Genomic DNA, 21581 nt, shown 5'->3' with positions numbered 1-21581 from the left:
GAGTCATGCCTGCCTCCTCGGATTGGTGGGCTGGTCAGCCATGCCAGGCACTCAGAGTCATGCCTGCGTGGGGGCTCCAGGACTTCATCATCAGCCTCTTCATCCTTACTGTCAGATCTGTTCCAAAGGCCGCACGCCCCAGAAAGATGGTGACGCTCCAGGAGGTCGCTGGACCTGGCGGGCCCCAGGGCCAGGAGTGAGGGGCAGACATGCCACTCTGCACTGCTGTCCCTCTCCACCCAGGCCTTGGGGCTCCCAGACAACCATGAAATTACAAGGCAGATTTGTAGATGCATAGATTATTTTGTTAATGATTATGATTTTAAATGGTTAATTATGGAACGTCAAATACCTATAAATAAGTGTGAAACATGGACTGGTCCTCGTGTGTCTGCCAGGGGTTGCCTCCTGACTGGGTGGTAGCCTGCTCGGGGGCCCAAGTCCGCTGGCATCCCCGCTCTGTGTGGCTCCATCCCCTCGCCTGGGGGCAGTGGGCGGACAGGTGGCCTTTGCCCGTGGTGCTCCCCAGACCCTGTTGAGTGCCTGGCAAAGATGTAGGTGGGCTGCATCTCCCTTTCTGTGGAAGGTTCCAGAAGGAAGTGCCAGGTGACCAAGCCTGTGTCTGTCCTGGGTTTTCTTGGCTCTTCACCCAAACACTTCCCTTTTTTTTTTTTTGTTTTAATAAAATTTTTTTGGACATAATTTCAGACTGACCCCAAAATTGCAAGAATAATAGGAAGAATTCCCAGACACCTTTCACCCAGGACCCCCCTGTGGCGACATTCACTGCTTTGCCTTCAATCCTTTCCTCTCATTCGCTCTCCCTGCTGTTCTTCCTGAACTGTCAGTGTGTGGCAGACGTGACATCCCTTTACCTCGCCTTCAGTGTGTATTTCCCCCAGACGAGGAATTTTTGTATCAAGTTATCAAAATCAAAAATTCACACTGATAAAATCAGATCTACAGACCCTATTCTGACTTTGCAGTAATGTCCTTAAGAATCAGAAGGGAATCCAGGATCAACACAGCACTCACTTGTCTTGCCTGTCGGTTCCTTTTAACCTGGGGCTGCTCCTGAGCCTGTCTCTGGGTTCTCTGACTCTAATGTTTTGGGGGCGTACAGGCCGTCATTCTGTTAAATGTCCCCCAGGTGGGTTTGTCTGATGGTTCCTCAGGACCAGATTCAGGCCACACACTTTTGGCAGGAAAGCCCTAGAGCCGACATTGGGTACTTCTTAGTGTGCCCTATCAGGAGGCCCATGATGCTAATTTGTCCCATTTCTGGTGATGTTAACCTTGATCCTTTGGTTAGGGTTGTCCCCCAGGTTTCCCCACCCTAACATTACTATTGTGCCGTTTGCATCTCATGGGGAGGCTAGTGTAAACACGCCGTTACTCCCCAAACATTCGCTGCGTGTTTCAGCAGACACTGATTCTTGCCACATGCTGGTTGTCCAGTCCTGTCATTTCTTCTGCATTTATTAGTTGACGTCTCCTATGCAGGACAGCTGTCCCTTGTTCCTTTCTTATTTCTATCAGGGTGGGCTTGTGGATTCTTACTTTGTTCACTGGGTTATAATCCACTGCCATCACGATTGATCTGGTTGCTCAGATGGCCCCACATTTTTCCAGAAAGAGCCCGGTCGAGCTGGCTCCTGGGCCATTTGACATGTCTCCACCCTGCTCTGAGCACTTCCCAACTTTTTGGCACTGGGATGCTCCCAGCTCATCCTGTAGTCTCCCTCGTGGTCGATCCCTGGGATTGACCAATCTCCAAGGAGCCCTGGTTCTGTTTGTGGAGAATGCCACCTAGAAACCAAGATCCAGGTGCTCCGTGTGCTCAGTGCTACTGGGGTGTCTTTGCTTCTAGATCCTCTAATCAGACAGAGCTGGGAAGTAGATGTGTGCACATCTTACACACATGTACATTGTGTGTGTATATATGAATACACATATATACATACAGACACCTGACATTTGTATCCATCTCTGCATCCATCCATCCACCCACCCATCCACCCATTTACTCACCTATCTATCCACCTGTCCACCCACCCACCTGTCCACCCACCCACCTATCCACCCACCCACCCATCCACCCACCCATCCACCCATTTACTCACCTATCCATCTATCCACCTGTCCACCCACCCACCTATCCATCCACCCACCCATCCACCCACCCATCCACCCATTTACTCACCGATCCATCTATCCACCTGTCCACCCACCACCCACCCACCAACCTATCCATCCATCCATCCACCCATTTACTCACCTATCCATCTATCCACCTGTCCATCCACCCACCCACCTATCCATCCATCTATCCACCCACCCACCCATCCACCCACCTATCCATCCACCCACCCATCCATCCACCCATTCACCTATCCATCCATCCATCTATTCATTCACCTATCCATCCATCTGTCCATCTGTCCATCCATCCATCCATCCACCTACCCACCCAGCCATTCACCTATCCATCCATCCACCTATACATCCATCCAACCGTCCATCTATTCATTCACCTATCCATCCATCTATCCATCTGTCCATCCATCCATCCATCCATCCATCCATCCATCCATCCATCCATTCATCCATCCATCCATTCATCCATCCATCCATCCATCCCTGCCCGTTAATGCCCATGAGTTCACACTGAAACCTCTAGTTCCAGCCCCACACCCAGGGTCCCTTGCCATCTTTCCCCATCGTTATTTGTAACTCCCTTGGCTGACAGTGAGAATCCACCCACTGCCTACCATAAAAGCATCTCCAGGGTAGGAGCCAATATTTCTTTTATGTTTATCTCAAAGACGTACAGTCCCAAACTGTATTTAAAAGTTTATATGGATTAGTTCTTCCATTTTTTTCCCCCTTCTTTACTGTGGTTATATTGTTTGCTTGAAATAAAGTTTGGTTTACTTGTTTTTGTTTGTGTTTTGGACAAGGATTTTCCTCCTCAACTCTTGCTGATTTTAGTTGCCTGTTGATTGATTTCTTGATTCAACATACGTGATGCAGTGTATAGAACATTAGCATGGTTCCAGAGTCAGGACTGCACAAAAAGGCGTGGGCAGAGAAGTGTCATCAACCCCCTTCCTCCTCCCCATTCCTGCCCACCCCCTGCAGGAAAGGAATCTCATTAGTCTCTGGCTCAGCCTTTCAGGGCAGCTCAAAGAAGCAGATGTGTATTTTTTTAATGTCCCTTCTTTTTTTTTTGAGACAGAGTCTTTCTCTGTTGCTCAGGCTGGACTGCAGTGGTGTAATCACAGCTCATTGCAGCCTTCACCTCCTGGGTTCAAGTGATCCTCCCACCTCGGCCTCCTGAGTTAGCCGAGACCACAGATGTGTGCCACCATGCCCAGTTAATTTTTTTGCTTTTATAGAGAAATACAGGGTCTTGCTATGTTGCCCAGGCTGGTCTCAAACTCCCAGGCTCAAGTGGGCTCCCAAAGTGCTGGGATTACAGGTGTGAGCCACCGCTCCTGGTCTTTCACCTTTTCTTTCCCACGTGAAAGTGGCACTGTACTCTGTTCACTTAGCTGTGTGTCCTGGAAACCACTTCATTGGCCAGGGAGCTCTTCCCGGCTCCCCTGCACAGCTGCATAGTGTTCCCTGCAGGGACGCAGCGAAGTCCACCCAGTGTCATCTCCTGCATGCAGGCATTTAGTTTGTTTCCAGGCTCTTAGGGTGGCAAACTGTGCTGCGGTGAGTAACCTGGTGTATATGGATTTTCACATTGGTGGAAGGGTATCTTCATGGTAGATTTCTGCGAGTGGGCTTGCTGGGTCAGAAGTGCAGACATGTTTCGTTAGCTTTTATGCTAAACACCCATGTAAGTCCTTTTCCGCTGGCTGTGGCGTCTGGGAGGGCCTGGTTCCCCTGCCTCGCCAGCAGGGTGTGCTGTTCCACGTCTAAATACTTGCCAATCCCAGTGCTGAGAAATGGGAGCTCAGTGGAGTTTTGATGATTGTTCCTATGGTTATGAGTGGTGATGAACATCTTGTTGTGATTAAAGTTGTTTTTGTATCTTTTCTATGAACTGTATCTTCATGCTTTTCACTTACTTTTTTCTATTGGATATTTGACCTTTTCCTCCTAACTTGAAATTCCAATATGTGAACCTTTGTGGTATGTATTGCAAATATTTTCTTTGTTTCTTTTTTTTTTTTTTTTTTTTGAGACTGAGTCTTGCTCTGTTGCCCAGGCTGGAGTGCAATGGCACAATCTCAGCTCATTGCAACCTCTGCCTCCCAGGTTCAAGCAATTCTCCTGCCTCAGCCTCCTGAGTAGCTGGGACTACATGCGTGTGCCACCATGTCCAGCTAATTTTTATATTTTTAGTAGAGATAGGGTTTCACCATGTTGGTCAGGCTGGTCTTGAAATCCTGACCTCAGGTGATTCACCAGCCTTGGCCTCCCAAAATGCTGGGATTATAGGCGTGAGTCACCGTGCCCAGTGTAAATATTTTCTCTCAGTCTCTGGATTGCCTTTTGAGTTTGTTATTGGTGTTTGGTTTTCTTTTGCTCTGCAGAATGTTTTTTTACTTTCTCCTTTACTTTCCTTTCTCTCTCCTTTCTCTGTCCTTTCCTTTCTCCTTTCTCTCTCCCTTTCCTTTCCTTTCCTTTCTTTCCTTTCTTCTTTCTTTCTTTTTCTTTATTCTCTTTCTTTCGAGATGAGGTCTTACTATGTTGCCCACGCTGGTCTCAAACTCCTGGGCTCAAGCAGTCTTCCTGCCTTGGCCTCCCAAGCAGCTGAAATTACAGGTGTGAGCCTGTAATTAATTAGCCACACCTGGCTAATTAAAAAAAAGTTAGCTGGGCATGGTGGCTCACACCTGTAGTCCTAGGACTGTGGGAGGATCACTTGAGCCCAGGAGTTTGAGACCAGCCTGGGCAACATGGTGAGACCCCCATCTCTACAAAAAAGAAAAAAAGTTAGCCAGGCATAGTGGTGTATGCCTGTGGTCCCACCTATGGGAGGATTGCTTGAGCCCAGGAGTTCAGGGCTGCCGTGAGCTACGATCACACCATTGTACTCCAGCCTGAGTGACAGAGCGAGACCCTGTCTCAACAAAAGTCACATTTCTGAGTCTTTACTTTCTTTGCCTCTCGATTAGAGCTGTGGTTGGAAAGCCCTTTCCGTCTCTGGGGCTGGAGAGGAGTTCACCTCGTTTTTTTCTGGCTCTCGTATGATTCCTCCTTTATACTCACATTCCGATTCCACCGCCGTTCATTCTCGCAGATGGTGCGAGGTGGGGACCTCGCTTTATTGTTTTCTAAATGGCTACCCTGTTGTCCCAGCTCCATTGATTTAAAAAATCCCTGCTTGGGCCGGGCGTGGTGGCTCACGCCTGTGATCCTAGCACTTTGGGCCCAGACGGGCGGATCACCTGAGGTCGGGAGCTCGAGACCAGCCTGACCAACATGGAGAAACCCCATCTCTACTAAAAATTAGCTGGGTGTGGTGGCGCATGCCTGTAATCCCAGCTTCTCGGGAGGCGGAGGAAGGAGGATTGCTTGAACCCGGGAGGCGGAGGTTGTGGTGAGCCAAGATCGTGCCATTGCACTCCAGCCTGGGCAACAAGAGCAAGACTCTGTCTCTAAATAAATGAATAAATAAATGAATAAATCAATCAATCAATCAATCAATCAATCAATCAATCCCTGCTTGGCCAGGTGCAGTGGCTCACACCCGTAATCCCAGCACTTTGGGAGGCTGAGGTGGGTGGATCCCTAGAGGTCAGGAGTTTGAGACCAGCCTGGCCAATATGGTGAAACCCCGTCTCTACTAAAAATACAAAAATTAGCTGGGTGTGGTGGTGGGCGCCTGTAATCCCAGCTACTCGGGAGGCTGAGTTAGGAGAATTGCTTGAAGCCGGGAGGTGGAGGTTGCAGTGAGCTGAGATTGTGCCACTGCCCTCCAGCCTGGGTGACAAGAGCGAGACTCCGTCTAAAAAAAAGGTCCCTGCTTACCCCACTGCCTTGGGAAACCCCCTCTGTTCCCCACACAGGCTCCGTATATGCCTGAGTCTGTGTTTGGTCTTCCTCACCTCTCCACAGCAGGTCTGCCCCCTGGGTTGTTGGCCACGGTCAGATGCTGAGCCGCTGGAGAATACTGTCTCCTGCCTGGGCACGTTTGGCTCCCCTCTGCGTCCTGTTTGGTATGATTTTTTAGGGTTTGTGCATTTCTCTGTGTACTTTGGTACACAAATGCTTCTTTGAAGTTAATACGTGGCAGTAATGCTGGCACTGGGGACGGCTAGGGCGGTGGATGGCCTGTGTCCTGGAGGGCGGGTGTGCTGGCAGAGACTTGGGGATGAGGTTAAGGATTCTTCTGGGGGAAAGAGACTCGTGGGAACCCCTCCAGTGCAGCGGCCTTGCCGTTTCCACACGCCGGCCCCTGGCACTTTCCACCATTCGCATGCCCGGCGCCCATCCCTTGCCCTGCCACAGGCCCTCGCTCCCTCCTCATCTGGCCTGGAGTGCATGGCCCACAGTGGGCCTGTTCTCACCGTGCATCCCGCCAGCTCCTTGGCCCCTCTCAGCCCTTGCTGCCCCCTGGGCTCATGCACCTCTACCCACGATCCGAAGATGGATTGTCAGGCCCAGGGGTCCAGGCCCACCCCAGCCCGCAGCTTCCTAGAGCAATGCCCTCAGCCAGGCATGTTGTCTGGGGACGCTCGGCAGTGTCTAGAGACAGCCAGTCCCTGTGACCCGGTGTGCACATGTGCTGCCGTGCACATTTCAGCTCCCCAGTTTCATGTAGTTGAGAACGCTTGGCTGTGAGATGCATCACGGCTCTGTGCTCCCTGGGAGTCCCCATACCCCTGTGCAGTGAACGTGAGAAGTCACCCACAGAGGGGCAGGAAGGCAGTATATTTTAGTGGTCACAGGTGGGCAGTACCCCTGGGTGTTGGGCAGAGGCCACCCCTGGTCCCCTCTGGAATACACTCCCTTCTGTCCAGGCAGCCCTCAGATTACAGCCCCCAGCCTGACCCCAGAGACATGCAAATGTGGGACAGACGCAAGGCTTTGGTGCCGGAACCAGGAGCATCCCGGGCAAAGTGAGACGAGCTGGTCACCTCCTGCACAGTCTCCCACTTCCCCAGGCTTTAGTCTCCCATCCCCTGGAACTGGTAACCCTTCTAGAGGTAGCCGTGTAGCGTCTTCCTTTTCTGCGTGCTCTGTGTGTGCTGGCCTGTCCTGCGGCCGTCACCTGGCAGATAGCTGCTGTCCCAGGGATCCAGCACAAAGCTTGGAGATGTGTCTGTGCAGCCCACTCCGTGGTAGTGTGTGGAGTTGATGGTGGACTTCTGTCGCCCCATGACATCTGAGGCTACAGGAGTGGCCTGTAGAGGTGTTGGTGGCCAGGTGGGACAAGCATGGAGAACACAGATGCCTGGGGCAGCTGGCAAGAAGGGGCAGGTGCTTTTGAAAGAAGAGATGTTACCAAACCGTCCTTCCCAGCGGTGCTGCCAGGCCACTGGGGCATAGATCAGTGTGGGCACCTGTTCCTCCATGGCCTCTGTGACCTGCCGGGTCATTGGACTTGCTGGTCTGTGGCTGAGTGAGCCTCCTGAGTGACAGGATGGTGACAGCTGCCACTTAGGGGACCTCATTGAGCTTCCTGAAGACCCCACGAGGAGGGTGTTAACATGGGGAGCCCCCTTTACAGATGAGGAAACTGAGGCCCAGAGGTGGGGGCCTCACCCTCGTCCGGGCCTCATGGTGGGTGGTGGGGGGTCCACCTTCCTTTATTTGCATGTGGATATGCAGTTGTCCCAGCACTGTTTGTTGAAACACCTTTTCTTTCTGCATTCAGTGGTCTTGGCACCAGGCCTTGGGGGACTGTGCTGTGTACCATGTCCCCACCCAGGACCTCCCTCTAAGAGCGATCTTAGAGGCTACAGGGCCACGGGGGAGAAGGTCCCCACCATTCTCCAGCGGCCCCCTCCCCACACAGCTAGGAGGGATGTGGGGTAGAGAGCCCCCTGCTTGGCACTGGCCCTGGGGGTCTAAGTGGTATGGGGAGCAGGCGTTGCCCCTGCAGTCACCACGTCCTCCTCTGGCGGAGGTGAGTGGTGATGCCGGGTCACAAGAGGTGGCTTCTCATCCCAGTGGTCTCGCACTGCACTCCAGGGCCTCCATCACCTGATCTGGGGGCTGTGGGGGTCCTGGGAGAGGGCTCATGGGTAGGGGACAATTTTTGATGTTCTCTTAGTGAAGGACAGAGAAGAAGGATGGGGGCTGGTGGTGGGGGCAGGGAACCTGGATGGTGCTGGTCCTGCCTCCCTTCCTTCCGTCCCTGCTGCAGGCCTGCCCTCTTCATGTCTGACTACCTGCAGCCTCTCCCTGTCCCCGTCTGTCCCACCACTACTGGAACCCCACCCTGCCTCTGGGTAGTGTGCACCCCATCCTCAGAGCAGAACCCCATCCCCTGGGCTTGTGGGGGCTTCACTTCCTGCTGTCTCCCCGCAGCCCATGGCCGTTCTGCTCCTCCCACCCCTCCTCGCTGTGCTGCCTGGCAGTCCAGGCCCCTCCACTGCATCTTTCTGACTTGTGTTGCCACATCATGTGCCCCGGCTGGGGTTTTAGCTCCCTGGCAACTGGAAATGTGTTGGTTAAGATACAGGCCAGGCGCGGTGGCTCACGCTTGTAATCCCAGGGGATCATGAGGGCAGAGTCGAGACCAGTGAAACCCCGTCTCTATAAAAAACAAAAAAATTAGCCGGGGGGTGGGGGGCCTGTAGAGTTAGGCCGGGTGCAATGGCTCATGGCTGTAATCCCTGCACTCTGGGAGGCCGAGGCAGGTGGATCACCTGAGGTCAGGAGTTCGAGACCAGCCTGGCAAACATGGTGAAACCCCGTTTCTACTGAAATTACAAAAATTAGCCCGCGCCAGTCATCCCAGCTACTTTGGAGGCTGAGGCAGGAGAATTGCTTGAACCTGGGAAGCGGAGGCTGCAGTGACCTGAGATCATGCCGTTGCACTCCAGCCTAGGCAACAGAATGAAACTCTATCTCAAAAAAAAAAAAAGATATGGTGAGTTAAGAGGGTAACCAGCCCTGGAGCTGACAGCCTGGGTTAGCACCTCTGGGACTTGGGACGGCCTCCATGTTCCACTCTGTGAAGTGGGAGTGACAGCAGTGCCTTTCTCATGGGGCTGCTGGGAAGTGACTCAACGAGGAGCACCAGCAAGGGGACACCAGAGCGGGCCCCAGCCACCTCCTGGCAGAAGCATGGGGCTCACAAGGCAGGGTGGGGATGGCGGGGACCAGGCGCAGACCTGGGCAGGGACCTGGGCGGAACAGGGGAGGTGGAATCTTCTAGAAGGGCCTTGGGGGAGGGCCCTGCCCCCACCACCCCTTGTGAGCACCCCCTGCCAACCTCCATCTCCCATTTGAGAGTTGGGAAACGTAGCAAAGTTATCTCAGGACTGGAATATGAATGGCAGCTCTTGGCCAGGCTCTGCCATATTGGAGAGAGTGCTAGAAGGTCCTGGAAGCCCACTGGCTCCTCTGTCATTTTCGGCATGGTTTTGGCCTCTCCTCTTCTCCCTTGCTTCATTGCTGTGATGTCAAGCATCTCTTCCTGTGACTGTTGACTCTTTCTGTATCTTCTTTGGAGAAATGTCTGCTCCATCCTTTGCCCGTGTTTTCTGTTAGGTTGTTTGTCTTTTGTTGAGTTGCAAGAGTTGTTGACATATTCTGGATGCAAGTTCCTTATCAGATGATGTTTTGCAAATATATTTTCTCCTGTTTTGTACATTGTCTTTTCACTTTCTCTCTCTCTCTCTTTTTTTTTTTTTTTTTTTTTTTTTTTGAGACAGAGCATTGTTCCATCTCCTAGGCTGGAGTACAGTGGCACAAACATAGCTCACTGCAACCTCCAAAGTCCCAGGGTTAAGCGATCCTCCCACCTCAGCCTCCCGAGTAGCTGGGACTACGCATGTGTACAACAATGCCTGGTTAATTTTTTTCTTCTTTATTTTTTGTAGAGATGGCATCTCGCTGTGTTGCCTAGTCTGGTCTTGAACTCCTGTGCTCAAGTGATCCTCTCACCTCGGCCTGCCAAAGTGCTGGGATTATAGACATGAGCTGCCATGACCAGCCAAGTCTTCACTTTCTTGAGACTTTTGCAAACAATTTTTCTTTTTCCACATCCACTTTTGGTGTTTTAGCCAGAAACCTTGCCTGATCCAAAGCCATGAAGGTTTAATTCTATGGTTTTCCTAAGAGTTGGATAGCTCTGGGCTGGGTATACTAGCTCACATCTATATGCCCAATGCTTTGGAAGGGTGGATTGGGAGGATTGTTTGAGGCCAGGAGTTTGAGACCAGTGTGGGCAACATAGCAAGATACTGTTGGTACAAAAAGTTTTTAAAAAGAGTTTTGTAGTTTGGGCACTTACATTTAGATCTATGAGCTATTTGGAATTAGTATAAATATATGGTGTGAGGTAAGGGTCCACCTTCATTTTTTGTGTGTGAATATCCAGCTGTCCCAGCACTATTTTTTGAAAAAACTGTTCTTTATGCATTGAGTGGTCTTAGCACTGTTGTTGAAAATCACCTGACTTCTAGTGTGTGGGTTTATTTCTGGACTCTCAGCTTTCTCCCATTTATCTAATGTCTGTACTTATGCCAGTACCATGCTGTCTTGATTACTGTAGGTTCATCACTGTGAATTTATTTTTTGTCTAGTTTTGAGTGTAGACGTTAAGGAAAAATAATATGGTTCTTACATTAACATATAGGGACCCAGATTAGCTGATGAGACTACAGCCTTCTTAGTTGGGATCCAGAAAACCCTGGCTGTTCCCTGCCTCCTTGTTTCTTCTTCTTTTTTTTTTTTTTTTTTTGAGACAGACTCTCACTCTGTCACCCAGACTGGAGTGCAGTGGCACAGTCTCAACTCACTGTAACCTCTGCCTTCTGGGTTCAAGCCATTCTCCTGCTTCAGCCCCCTGAGTAGCTGGTACTACAGGCCTGTACCACCACACCTGGCTAATTTTTTTTTTTTTTAATATTTTTAGTAGTGACGGGTTTTCACCATATTGGCCAGGCTGGTATTGAACTCCTGACCTCGTGATCTGCCCACCTTGGCCTCCCAAAGTGCTAGGATTACAGGCGTGAGCCACCGCGCCTGGTCCCTGCTTCCTTTTTTTTTTTTTTTTTTTTTTTCCACAAAGACAGAGTTTCGCTGTGTTGCCCAGGCTGGAGTGCAGTGGCATGATCTTGGCTCACTGCAGCCTCTGCCTCCCAGGTTCAAGCAATTCTCCTGCCTCAGCTTCCTGAGTAGCTGGGACTACAGGTGGATGCCACCATGCTCAGCTAATTTTTGTATTTTAGTAGAGATGGGGTTTCGCCATGTTGGCGAGGCTGGTCTCAAACTCCTGACCTCGAATGATCTGCTCACCTTGGCCTCCCAATGTGCTGGGATTCCAGGTGTGAGCCAACGCTCCCGGCCTATTCCCTGCTTCCTTTATTGAGCCATGCCACCTTCCTCAGTTGGATTTTGGTATCAGTAAGGATATGAAGGTTTTGGTGACATATTTCTAAATAAGAGGCTATTTCCCTAGGATGCAGAGGTTGGTAACAAATGTCAGCTTTTCAATTCTTTCACTCAAGAAGGATCTGCAACTTGAATTCTGCAGGTTTGGTCTTCAGTGGGCCTGAAAGTGGATGGGATGTGGTGGTGCCCACTTGGTTTTCTGATCACCTTGGCTTTTTACGGCCTGACTCTCCTCTTCCAGTGAAAACCTGGTATGCCCTGAGCTTCAGAGGACAGAGGTACAGGTGGTTGTTTGGTTTGGTCTTTTTAACTTTTTATTTTGAAATAATTTTAGACTCACTGAACTGTTGCAAAGATAGCACAGAGCGTTCCTGTGTACCTTTCACTCAGCCCCTAATGTGAGCATCTTATGTAACCACAGAATGCTCAGAAATTAGCCAATTCCATACTACCATGCAATTTACTCAACTATAGATTCTTTTTTTTTCAGTCAGAGCCTTGCTGTGTCACCCAGGCTAGAGTGCAGTGGTGCCATCTTGGCTCACTGCAGCCACTGCCTCCCAGGTTCAAGTGATTCTCCTGCCTCAGCCTCCTGAGTAGCTGGGATTACAGGTGCCCTCCACCACGCCCGGGTAACTTTTGTATTTTTAGTAGACACAGGGTTTCACCATGTTGGCCAGGCTGGTCTCAGAGTCCTGACCTCAGGTGCTCTGCCTGCCTTGGCCTCCCAAAGTGCTGGGATTACAGGTGTGAGCCACTGCACCTGGCCTCAACTATAGATTCTATTAGAACCTCACTAGTTGTCCCACCAACGTCCCTTTCCTGGTCTAGGACCTCATCCAGGACCCTACTCACCATTTAGTGTCATAGGCTCCTCCAGGTGTGCCGAGGCCTCCATCTTGCCTTGACTTTCATGACCTTGGCACTTCCAAAGAGCACCAGGCAGATGTTTTGTAGAAGGAACTTCCCTTGGCTTTCGGACGTTTTCTCATGGTTAGCCTGGGGCTCGGAACTTTTTAGAAGCATGCCGTAGGGCTCATGTTGCTCATTCCCTGTGCAGCGTATCAGGAGGTGCGTGTGGCTGATGTGGCTGATGCGGCTCAGCATGGTGGTGGTGACCATGGCCACCTGGCTGAGGCGTCGGCCAAGTTTCTCCACTGCCAAGTTACTCCTTTTCCCTTTGGGACTTTGAGCCTGTGAACATGTCCTGTTCCTTCAACTTTTGCCCACCAATTTTTGCATCTCCGCGTGGCTCTTTCCTGCAGGAATTATTCCTGTGGTGTTGGAATGGTGATTTTATGTTATGCTTATTCCTTTGACACTTACGAAGGAGAATTCTTCTGTGGAGGAGAGCTGTCCCTCTTCCCCGTTTATCAGTTGCATTTTATTTATTTATATATTTATATTATTTATTTATATATTTATATATTTATATATTTTTGAGACAGAGTCTCACTCTTTTGCCCAGGCTAGAATGCAGTGGTGCGATCTTTGCTCACTGCAACCTCCGCCTCCCAGGTTCAAGCAATTCTGCTTCAGCCTCCCGAGTAGCTGGGATTACAGGCGCCCACCATCACACCTGGCTAATTTTTGTATTTTTAGTAGAGACGAGGTTTCACCATGTTGCACAGGCTGGTCTCGAACTCCTGACCGCAAGTGACCCACCTGCCTCGGCCTCCCAAAGTACTGGGATTACAGGCATGAGCCACTGCGCCTGGCCCTCGATTGCATTTCACATGTTCTCTCAGGAAAGCCATGTGTTTGTTTTATCCCGTGGGTTGTAACGTGATGCTGTCATTCATCCTGGTGCTGGGGTAGATGGTCCTCGTTTTGGCCATCGGGAGTCCCTCACGTGTCCTTTCTGCCCGCTCCTGTCCTGTCAAGCCTTCCCTTCCTCTCTGGTCCTGCAGGGCGATCTGGGCTCAGCTTGTATATTCTGCCCCAGCCCTGGAATTGACCACGTGTCCTGCAAGGCGCCCTGTTTCCTCATAGTAGAGAATGAGATTTACAAACCGTGGCCTGGGTGCTGGCCCTGCTCGATGCTGTTGGGGCATCATTGCTTCTAGGTTTTCTCTGCTGACAGGGCTTGGAAGTAGGAACGCTAACCCATGTGTATATGCACATCTGTATCTATCTCACTGTCTCTTTTCCAAAGCTCCTGAGTTCATACTCAGGGTGCTAGAGTGTTCATGTCGTGGGCCCTTCTGAGGCTTTGGGTGTCCACCCCCAACCTGTAAGGGGTACACAGAGCCCCTGGAAAAAGGAGGACCTTCCTGTGGGGCTGAAGACTTGGGTGGGAGGCAGGAAATGACATGTCCCTTTTGAAGGCCACTTGGGTCTTGTGGCCGTGGGAGAGGCAGGCAGGGCCGGGCACTGGGCCATCCCAGGTCAGGTAACCTCGCCAGGCGTGCAGGTGAGAGGATCCCTTCCTTCTGGTTCAGAGACTCCTGTTTTTGGACCTGTGCCCAGCCCCAGGAAAGAGGTGGGCAGTGTGGTCTGGTGCAGGCCCAACTTTCTGAACCCACCCGAGGGTCAGTCCTGGGGGCTCCGGTGACTGGCAGCCCCATGGCCAAGAGCACCTCCTTTTGGTGGGTTCTTGGGGGCCAAGTTCTGTGGTCCGCAGGCCTCTGTGCTGTGGTGCTGCTGTCTCCTCCCTGATTCCCGCCGGTGGTCTTTTCTTCCGCCCCACCTGTGGGCCTTGGCGGAGGGGCTGGCAGAGCCGGCACTGCATCTGAGGCTGCCCTCAGGGTCAGCACGTGCGGGGCAGCGGCTGTTATGTAATCGGCAGCTCATGCTGTTTGGGGGCGTTGTTGTCCGATGCCTTGGGCTGTCACTGCAGGCTTCTGTCATGCTGCGGTGGGCTCCCCTTGCCAGTTCTGTTCCTAGTGCCCAGAAGTCGCAGCAGGGTCGACAGGCTGGGCCCATGGCAGGACGCAATCAAACCTAAACCACCTGGGTCTTCCCCTCCTGGCAGTTAATAGAACTTATTTTTTGGAGCAGTTTTAGATTTACGGAGAATTTGGGCAAGTGGTAGTGAGAGTTCCCATCTCTCCCTGCCACCCCCCACCCGTTTTCCTCGTGGGAACATCCTGCCTATTGTGGCGCATTTGTCTCTTGATTAACACGTTGTTAATGACACTTCACACTTCATTCGGATTGCCTCTGCTTTTCCCTAATGGAATTTTTTCTGTCCCAGGGCCCCCCACACCGGGATTCCTCGTGGCCTGTAGCCGTCCTGGGATCCCTCGTGGCCCGTGGCCGTCCCGGGATCCCTTGTGGCCCGTGGCGGTCCCGGGATCCCTCGTGGCCTGTGGCCGTCCCGGGATCCCTCGTGGCCTGTGGCCGTCTCCTCAGGCTCTTCTGGGCTGGAACCACTCCCCACATGTTCCCTGTGTTTTGTGCCTGGACAGTGTTGAGGGGGCTGGCTAGGCAGATGGTAGGGCGCCCCTCGATTGGGGTATGTCTGGCATTTTGCTCAGGATAACACGGGGTGGAGGCTGTTGGGAGGACTTCAGAGGTAAGGGCTCTTCTCATCACATCCCGGCAAGCGTCAGGACGTGGGTTGGACGCTGTGTGGCTGGGATGGGGTTGGAGCCGTGTGGCTGTTGCTGCTGCCCTGACGGCCTAGCTGCAGGGATTCATCATCCTCTCCCCGGGACGCTGTCCCCCGACTTTCCATTTGTGCACTGATGGAAGGAAGTCACCGCATAGCCCATGCATAAGGAATGGGGAGCTGCCTGGGCCCCAACCCCTCGTCTTCCCTCCTGGAGGGGCAGTGGAGGGAGGCTAGCCCGGCCTCTCATCCGTTGCGGATGGGGGCCAGGGTGGACAGAGGCCTAGGCTCAGGCTGTGCCTTGAGAACTGGGGCCTGGCCTCAACCCCAGAGCCTCCAGCCTCCCAGCTTGGAGTGGGCGCTTTTGGGGCCCCAGAGAGGGAGGGCAGAAGGACCCGTGGTCTTGGTAGCACCGGGCTGAGGTCTGTCCACCTGAGAGCCTCAGGGTCTGGTGGCTTCTGTGCCTTCTTGACCAAGTGCTGAGAGTGGGGGTGGCCCGTCGTGCAGCTGGGGAGAGAGCTGTACAAAGAGACAGTTACTTGTGGCAGGGGAGACCCAGGATCCCGTGGGGACCTGGTGGCAGCCAGGAGCAGCAGGTCACAGGGGAGAGGCCTGGGTGGCCCCTGGGAGTGGACAGGTGCTTGCCTCTGCTGAAGTCAGGGAGGTGCCCTTTACTGCTGTGACAAATGGCCGCAGACACAGTGGCTGAAAACAGCACCCGTTCATTCTCTCCCATGCCTGGAGGAGAGGAGTCTGACATGGGCCTCCCTGGGCTAAAATCATGGTGTGGGCAGGGCTGTTCCTTCTGGAGGCTCCCGGAGACAGTCCATTCCTTTCCTTTCCCAGCGTCTAGAGGTGTCCGCATCCCTCGGCTTGGGGCCCTTCCTCTGCCTTCACAGCCACAGCGCAGCCTTTTCCAGGCCTTGACCCTTATCCTCTGGCCTCCTCCCGCGAGGAGGCTGTGGGGACATTCGGCCTTCCGGATCATCCCCTATCTCAAGATGCCGAATTCAGTCCCATCCGCAAAGCCCCTTCTGCCATGGATGGTGAAATAGTCCCAGGGTCTGGGGGTTAGGACGGGGGCATCTTTGGGAACCATTGTTCTGCTGCCCACAGCTGCATGGAGGGATTCTGGTCCTCGGGTTCAGCTGGTGACAGTGTCAGGTGTAGGCCTGGGCAGGCGGGAGAGGTCGTGAAGCAGGGCACTTGGCCGCTCATCTGGCGCAGGGGAAGAGGCACAGCCTGCGGCCCGGCACTCTGGGACCTGCTGTTCCCTTCCTACCTGGGGCGGGGCCTGTGGGAAGATACGGAAGTCGGGTGAATGAGCCGTGCCCAGTGATTTTAAAAAGCACACTAAAATAACATAGAAAATGTCAGAGCTCACTGCGTGCTCCAGGGCATTTGTGAAACTTGCATTATTTATTTTTTTGAGACAGGGTCTCGCTCTGTCGCCCAGGCTGCAGCCTTGAACTCCTGGGCTCAAGCGATCCTCCTGAGGAGCTGGGACCACAGGCACGTGCTACCACACCTGCGAAGTGTTGTGTTGTTTTGTTTTTGAGACGGAGTCTGGCTCTGTTGCCCAGGCTGGAGTGCAGTGGCACGATCTCGGCTCACTGCAAGCTCCACCTCCTGTGTTCATGCCATTCTCCTACCTCAGCCTCCCGAGTAGCTGGGACTACAGGTGCCCGCCACCACGCCTGGCTAATTTTTTGTATTTTTAGTAGAGACGGGGTTTCACCGTGTTAGCCAGGATGGTCTGATCTCCTGACCTCATGATTCGCCCACCTCGGCCTCCCAAAGTATTGGGATTACAGGCGTAAGCCACTGCGCCCGGCCTAAGTTTTAAATTTTTTGTAGAGACAGTCTCACTATGTTGGCCAGGCTGTTGAGACTCCTGGCCTCAAGTGATCCTTCCTCATCGTCCTCCCAAAGTGCTGGCATTACAGGTGTGAGCCACCGTACCACTTGGTGTTATTTAAAAGTCCTAGTGAATTGTAAAAAATGTACAACTTTGGGAGGCCGAGGTGGGTGGATCACAAGGTTAGGAGTTCGAGACCAGCCTGGCCATCATGGTGAAACCCCGTCTCTACTAAAAATACAAAAAATTAGCCGGGCATGGTGGCACACACCTGTAGTCCCAGCTACTCGGGAGGCTGAGGCAGGAGAATTGCTTGAACCCAGCAGGCGGAGGTTGCACTGAGCCGAGATCGCGCCACTGCACTCCAGCCTGGGTGACAGAGCAAGACTCCATCTCAAAAAATAAAAGTACAACAAAACCAGGGCCACAGGGGGCGAGCTTCTCTGCCCTGGAGGTTGGGCCCACCGAGGGGACCTTAGAGTTGCTTCTGAAGTGAGAGTTGGCATTAGCTGAGCAGAAGGAAGCAGAGGGCAGCCTGAGCTGAGAGCCAGCACCAGTGGAGCTCTGAGACAAGGCTCGCAGGCCTGGGCACCCACCGAGCCCCAGGTGGGTGGGGTGCCAAGTCCAGTGGGAGCTGCAGGTCAGGTTGTGAAAGTCCTTTTTTTTTTTCCTTAGACGTAGTCTTGCTCTGTCACCGAGGTTGGAGCGCAATGGCGTGATCTCAGCTCACTGCACCTCTACCTCCCAGGTTCAAGCGATTCTCAAGCCTCAGCCTCCTGAGTAGCTGGGATTACAGGTGCACATCACCACGCCCGGCTAATTTTTGTATTTGTAGTAGAGACAGGGTTTCACCATGTTTCACCATGTTGACCAGGCTGGTCTGGAACCCCTGACCTCAGCTGATCTGCCTGCCTTGGCCTCCCAAAGTGCTGGGATTCCAGATGTCAGCCACCGCACTCCGCCATGAAAGTCTTGATATTGGCCGGGGTGGTGGCTTATGCCTGTAATCCCAGTACTTTGGGAACCCAAGGCAGGAGGATCACTTGAGGCCAGGAGCTTGAGACCAGCCTGGACACTATAGTGAGACCTTGTCTCTTAAAAAAAAAAAAAGTCTTGGTGTCACATCCAAAGTTTGGAGTTCCGTTCCGCATCCATCCTACAAGTGTCTGACTGTCTCTGTGTCCAGAACTAAGTTCAACGCCTGGGCTGTGCCTTGGCCCCTGTGCTGTCACAGCCCCTGCCTCCCTCTCTCCCTGTGCTCTGTCTCTCGGTGTTGGGGGGTGGGGGAAAACCTGGGTGCATTTTCTGCACTTTTCCCCTTGGAGGAAGCAAAACTTCTTGAAAATCTCTCAGTAGCTGTCTGCGTCTTAAGGCCTCCAGAAGCTTCTTTGGTTTCATTTGACTGTTCACGGGTACTCTCGCTGCCTTGGCCCCTGGTTTTTAGGAGCTAAGCTTAAAATGGGCCCTCATTGGAAAACTTGACTGGGTAAAGTGCTTATAGTTATGAATTTTTGTGTTGTTAAAAATTGACAAGAATGTGGAAAATCTGAATAAAGGCAAGCGTCCTCGGGCTGGGTGCAGCTGGTGGGAGTCGAATTTAGAATTAAAACTTGAGCGTGCAATCAATTTAGTTAATCATGCTTTTATTTGCATGTTTTAGGAAGCATCACCGTTGCTGGAGGCACCTGACAAATCCTAGCGAATTTTTGGAGCATCTCCGCCCAGGAACCTCGCCATCCGGAAGTAAGTAACACAGGCCCGGCCCCCAGGTGGCCCCACAGGACCAGGGACCGGAAGGCTGTGGCCTCTTCCCTGGGTGGCCCGCCAGGGAGAAGGTGGTGGCCTGCCCAGCTCTGAATTCCCGGGACGTCCAGGCGCGAGCTGTGCTTAGACAGGAGCCTGCGGGCCGTGGTAGGGAGGTTCTTCTGCAAGTTTCTTCATGAAGCCTGTCTGCTTTGGGCTTGCATCTCGCCCTTAGGCATCGAACCTCCCGACCCTCACTTCTAGAAACCGCAAAAGCTGCGGCTCCTCCTGCATTTCGGGTGACACTGGGGTTTCCCAGGACCCACTACCCTGTCTGCATCGGCCCTGGGGACACCTGAGCTCATGGGGCGTTCCCCCACGCACTATCAGAAGTGGGGGGCAGTTAGAGCAGGGGTCTCTAAAAGTGGGAGACTCCTTTTTAAATGCCTTTGAGATAGTTCCACCGCCCGGCCGCCCCAGGTTTAGTTCCTTTTCTTGTGCCTTTCTTATAAGCCAAGGACGGCGGGCTTAAAGAGGTGCCTCTGGTGGCAGCCCAGGGGGACCACTCAGGAGAAGAGAGAGAATGACCTCATCCCTTCTGGCCACACCCACAGGGCCCGGGTGTCCCAGCAGAGGGTGTCAAGTGTGGGATGAGCAGCGCAGTGTCCTCCCGTCAAGGCGGAGGTGGCAGTGGCAGTGGCAGCGGTGGCCGGCAGAGCACCGGGGAAAGGCTGCCTCGTGCGGCGTCGCCCTTGGATTCTGTGCTGCTTCCCTGTGCAGAGGGAGGAAGGCGCCCATCCAGGGCCCCTTGTAGCTAACGAGGGCAAGTGTGGACTTGAGCTGGGGCCCTTGAGTCATTTGTGGGTGCCTTTTCTGTTCTGCCACGATTAGGACCTTGAGGAGGGTGGTAGAGCCCAGCCTCCCTTGGAAAGGCATAAAGTGTAAGAGAAGAGGCTCTGGGCACGTGGTTGGCAAACTATGGCCCCTGGACCCAATCTGGCCCCCTGTTTTTGTAAATAAAGTTTTATTGGCATGTGGCTGTGTCCATTTGCCTGTGCATTGTCCCTGGTTGCCTTCTCCGCACAGTGGGAGAAGTGAATAACTGGAACCGAGGGCGTGGCCTGCGCACCTGGAGATGTTTCCTGTCTGGGCCTGTGCAGAAAACCATGCGCCCCCTCTTGTCCAGGTTAACTTACTACTGGCCGGGGCTGGATGGACGAGTCTCTTGGTGACTTGGTTTGGAAATTGGCAGGTCTGTCTGTGCCTCCTGAAATCTTGCTTTTACCCTTCAAGTTTGTGCTTCGTTACAAGACGGTCAATTTTCTAAGACTCAGCTGTTTTCTTTGTACCAAAATTAACACAGCACAAACCAAGTAAGCAACTTGCTCTATCAGTTAGCTTTATTATTTATTTATTTATTTATTTATTTTTTGAGACAGAGTCTCGCTCTGTCACCCAGGCTGGAGTGCAGTGGCATGATCTCAGCTCACTGCAAGCTCCACCTCCTGGGTTCACGCCATTCTCTTGCCTCAGCCTCCCGAGTAGCACCACACCCAGCTAATTTTTTGTATTTTCAGTAGAGATGGGGTTTCACCGTGTTAACCAGGATGGTCTCCATCTCCTGACTCGTGATCCGCCCACCTCGGCCTCCCAAAGTGCTGGGATTACAGGCGTGAGCCACCATGCCCGGCCAGTTAGCTTTATTTTTTTGAGGCAGGGTCTTGCTCTGTCACCCAGGCTGGAGTGCAGTGGTGTGATCATAGCTCACTGCAGCCTCCACCTCCTGGGCTCAAGGGATCCTCCCGCCTCAGCCTCCTGAATAGCCGGGACTACCTGGCTAATTTTTTTATTTTTTGTAGAGACTGTGTTGCCCAGGCTGGTCTCAAATTCCTGGCCTCAAGTGATCCTCCCACCTCAGCCTCCCAGTGTGCTGGGGTCACAGGTGTGAGTCAGCTCGTCCTGCCGTAGTTCACCACATAGCCCTTGATAAACCCACATTATGTCTGAAGGTGCTGAGTGCAGCAACCAGGAGGTGCTAGAAAGTCCTCGGGGAGAGCACACGAGACAGGAGTAAGGGAGCGAGGCTCCTGCTTCCGAAGGCCTGGAGCTGAAGGAGAGGAGGAGCTCAGGGCAAACCATGTGGGCTTGCTGTGGTTTGGCAGGTCCCCAGATAGGCTGCCTTCACTTTGTAAAAGTTAACTTTTACTGAGATGAAATTCACATACATCATATTCACTCTTTAAAGGATACAGTTTGGAGGTCGTTGGTGCGCTCGCAGGGCTGGGCAGCATCACCAATTCCGGTGTATCTCATTGTCCCAGAGGAAGCTCTGTCCCCCTCAGCAGTCGCTCCCCATCCTGCCCCCACACCCCGAAACCAGGCATCCCCTTCCTGCCTCTGTGGACGGGCCTGTCCTGGACATCTCATAGAAATGGGATCATGCACTGTGTGGCCTTTTGTGCCTGCAGTCTCTCACTGAGTGCCACATCCTCAGAGTTCATCCACTCTGTGGCCTGCGTCTCAGCCTCGCTCCATTTCATGGCTGAGTCGCGTTCTGCTCTGTGTGGCGCCTGCCGATGGGCATTCGTGTGGCCTCCTCTCTGGCTGTTGGGAGTCGTGCTGCTGTGGACGTTGGTGTGCAGGTGCTGCTGTGGATGTTGGTGTGCGGGTGTTGGTGTGCAGGTGCTGCTGTGGATGTTGGTGTGCAGGTGTTGGTGTGCAGGTGCTGTGGGTGTTGGTGTGCAGGTGTTGGTGTGCAGGTGCTGTGGGTGTTGGTGTGCAGGTGTTGGTGTGCAGGTGCTGCTGTGGACGTTGGTGTGCAGGTGCTGCTGTGGGTGTTGGTGTGCAGGTATTGGTGTGGGTGTTGGTGTGCAGGTATTGGTGTGGACGTTGGTGTGC

General features: G+C 52.9%; 1 protein-coding gene across 6 annotated transcripts in view; it reads left to right on the top strand.

The window, feature by feature from the left end:
- The window catches only part of KDM4B (lysine demethylase 4B), a 187374-nt gene that overhangs the window by 29509 nt on the left and 136284 nt on the right, over positions 1-21581 (top strand). For all 6 annotated transcript variants that reach the window (XM_032178568.2, XM_032178567.2, XM_032178569.2 and 3 more), the window contains exon 2: positions 18601-18683. The gene's annotated coding sequence lies outside the window, so the exon portion shown is untranslated. The remainder of the gene's footprint in view (positions 1-18600; positions 18684-21581) is intronic.

The sequence above is a fragment of the Hylobates moloch genome, unplaced genomic scaffold, assembly GCF_009828535.3.
Source record: "Hylobates moloch isolate HMO894 unplaced genomic scaffold, HMol_V3 SCAFFOLD_15, whole genome shotgun sequence".
NCBI lineage: Eukaryota > Metazoa > Chordata > Mammalia > Primates > Hylobatidae > Hylobates > Hylobates moloch.
The sequence above is the reverse complement of the archived record's forward strand: the minus strand, read 5'-3'. Positions and strand labels throughout refer to the sequence as shown.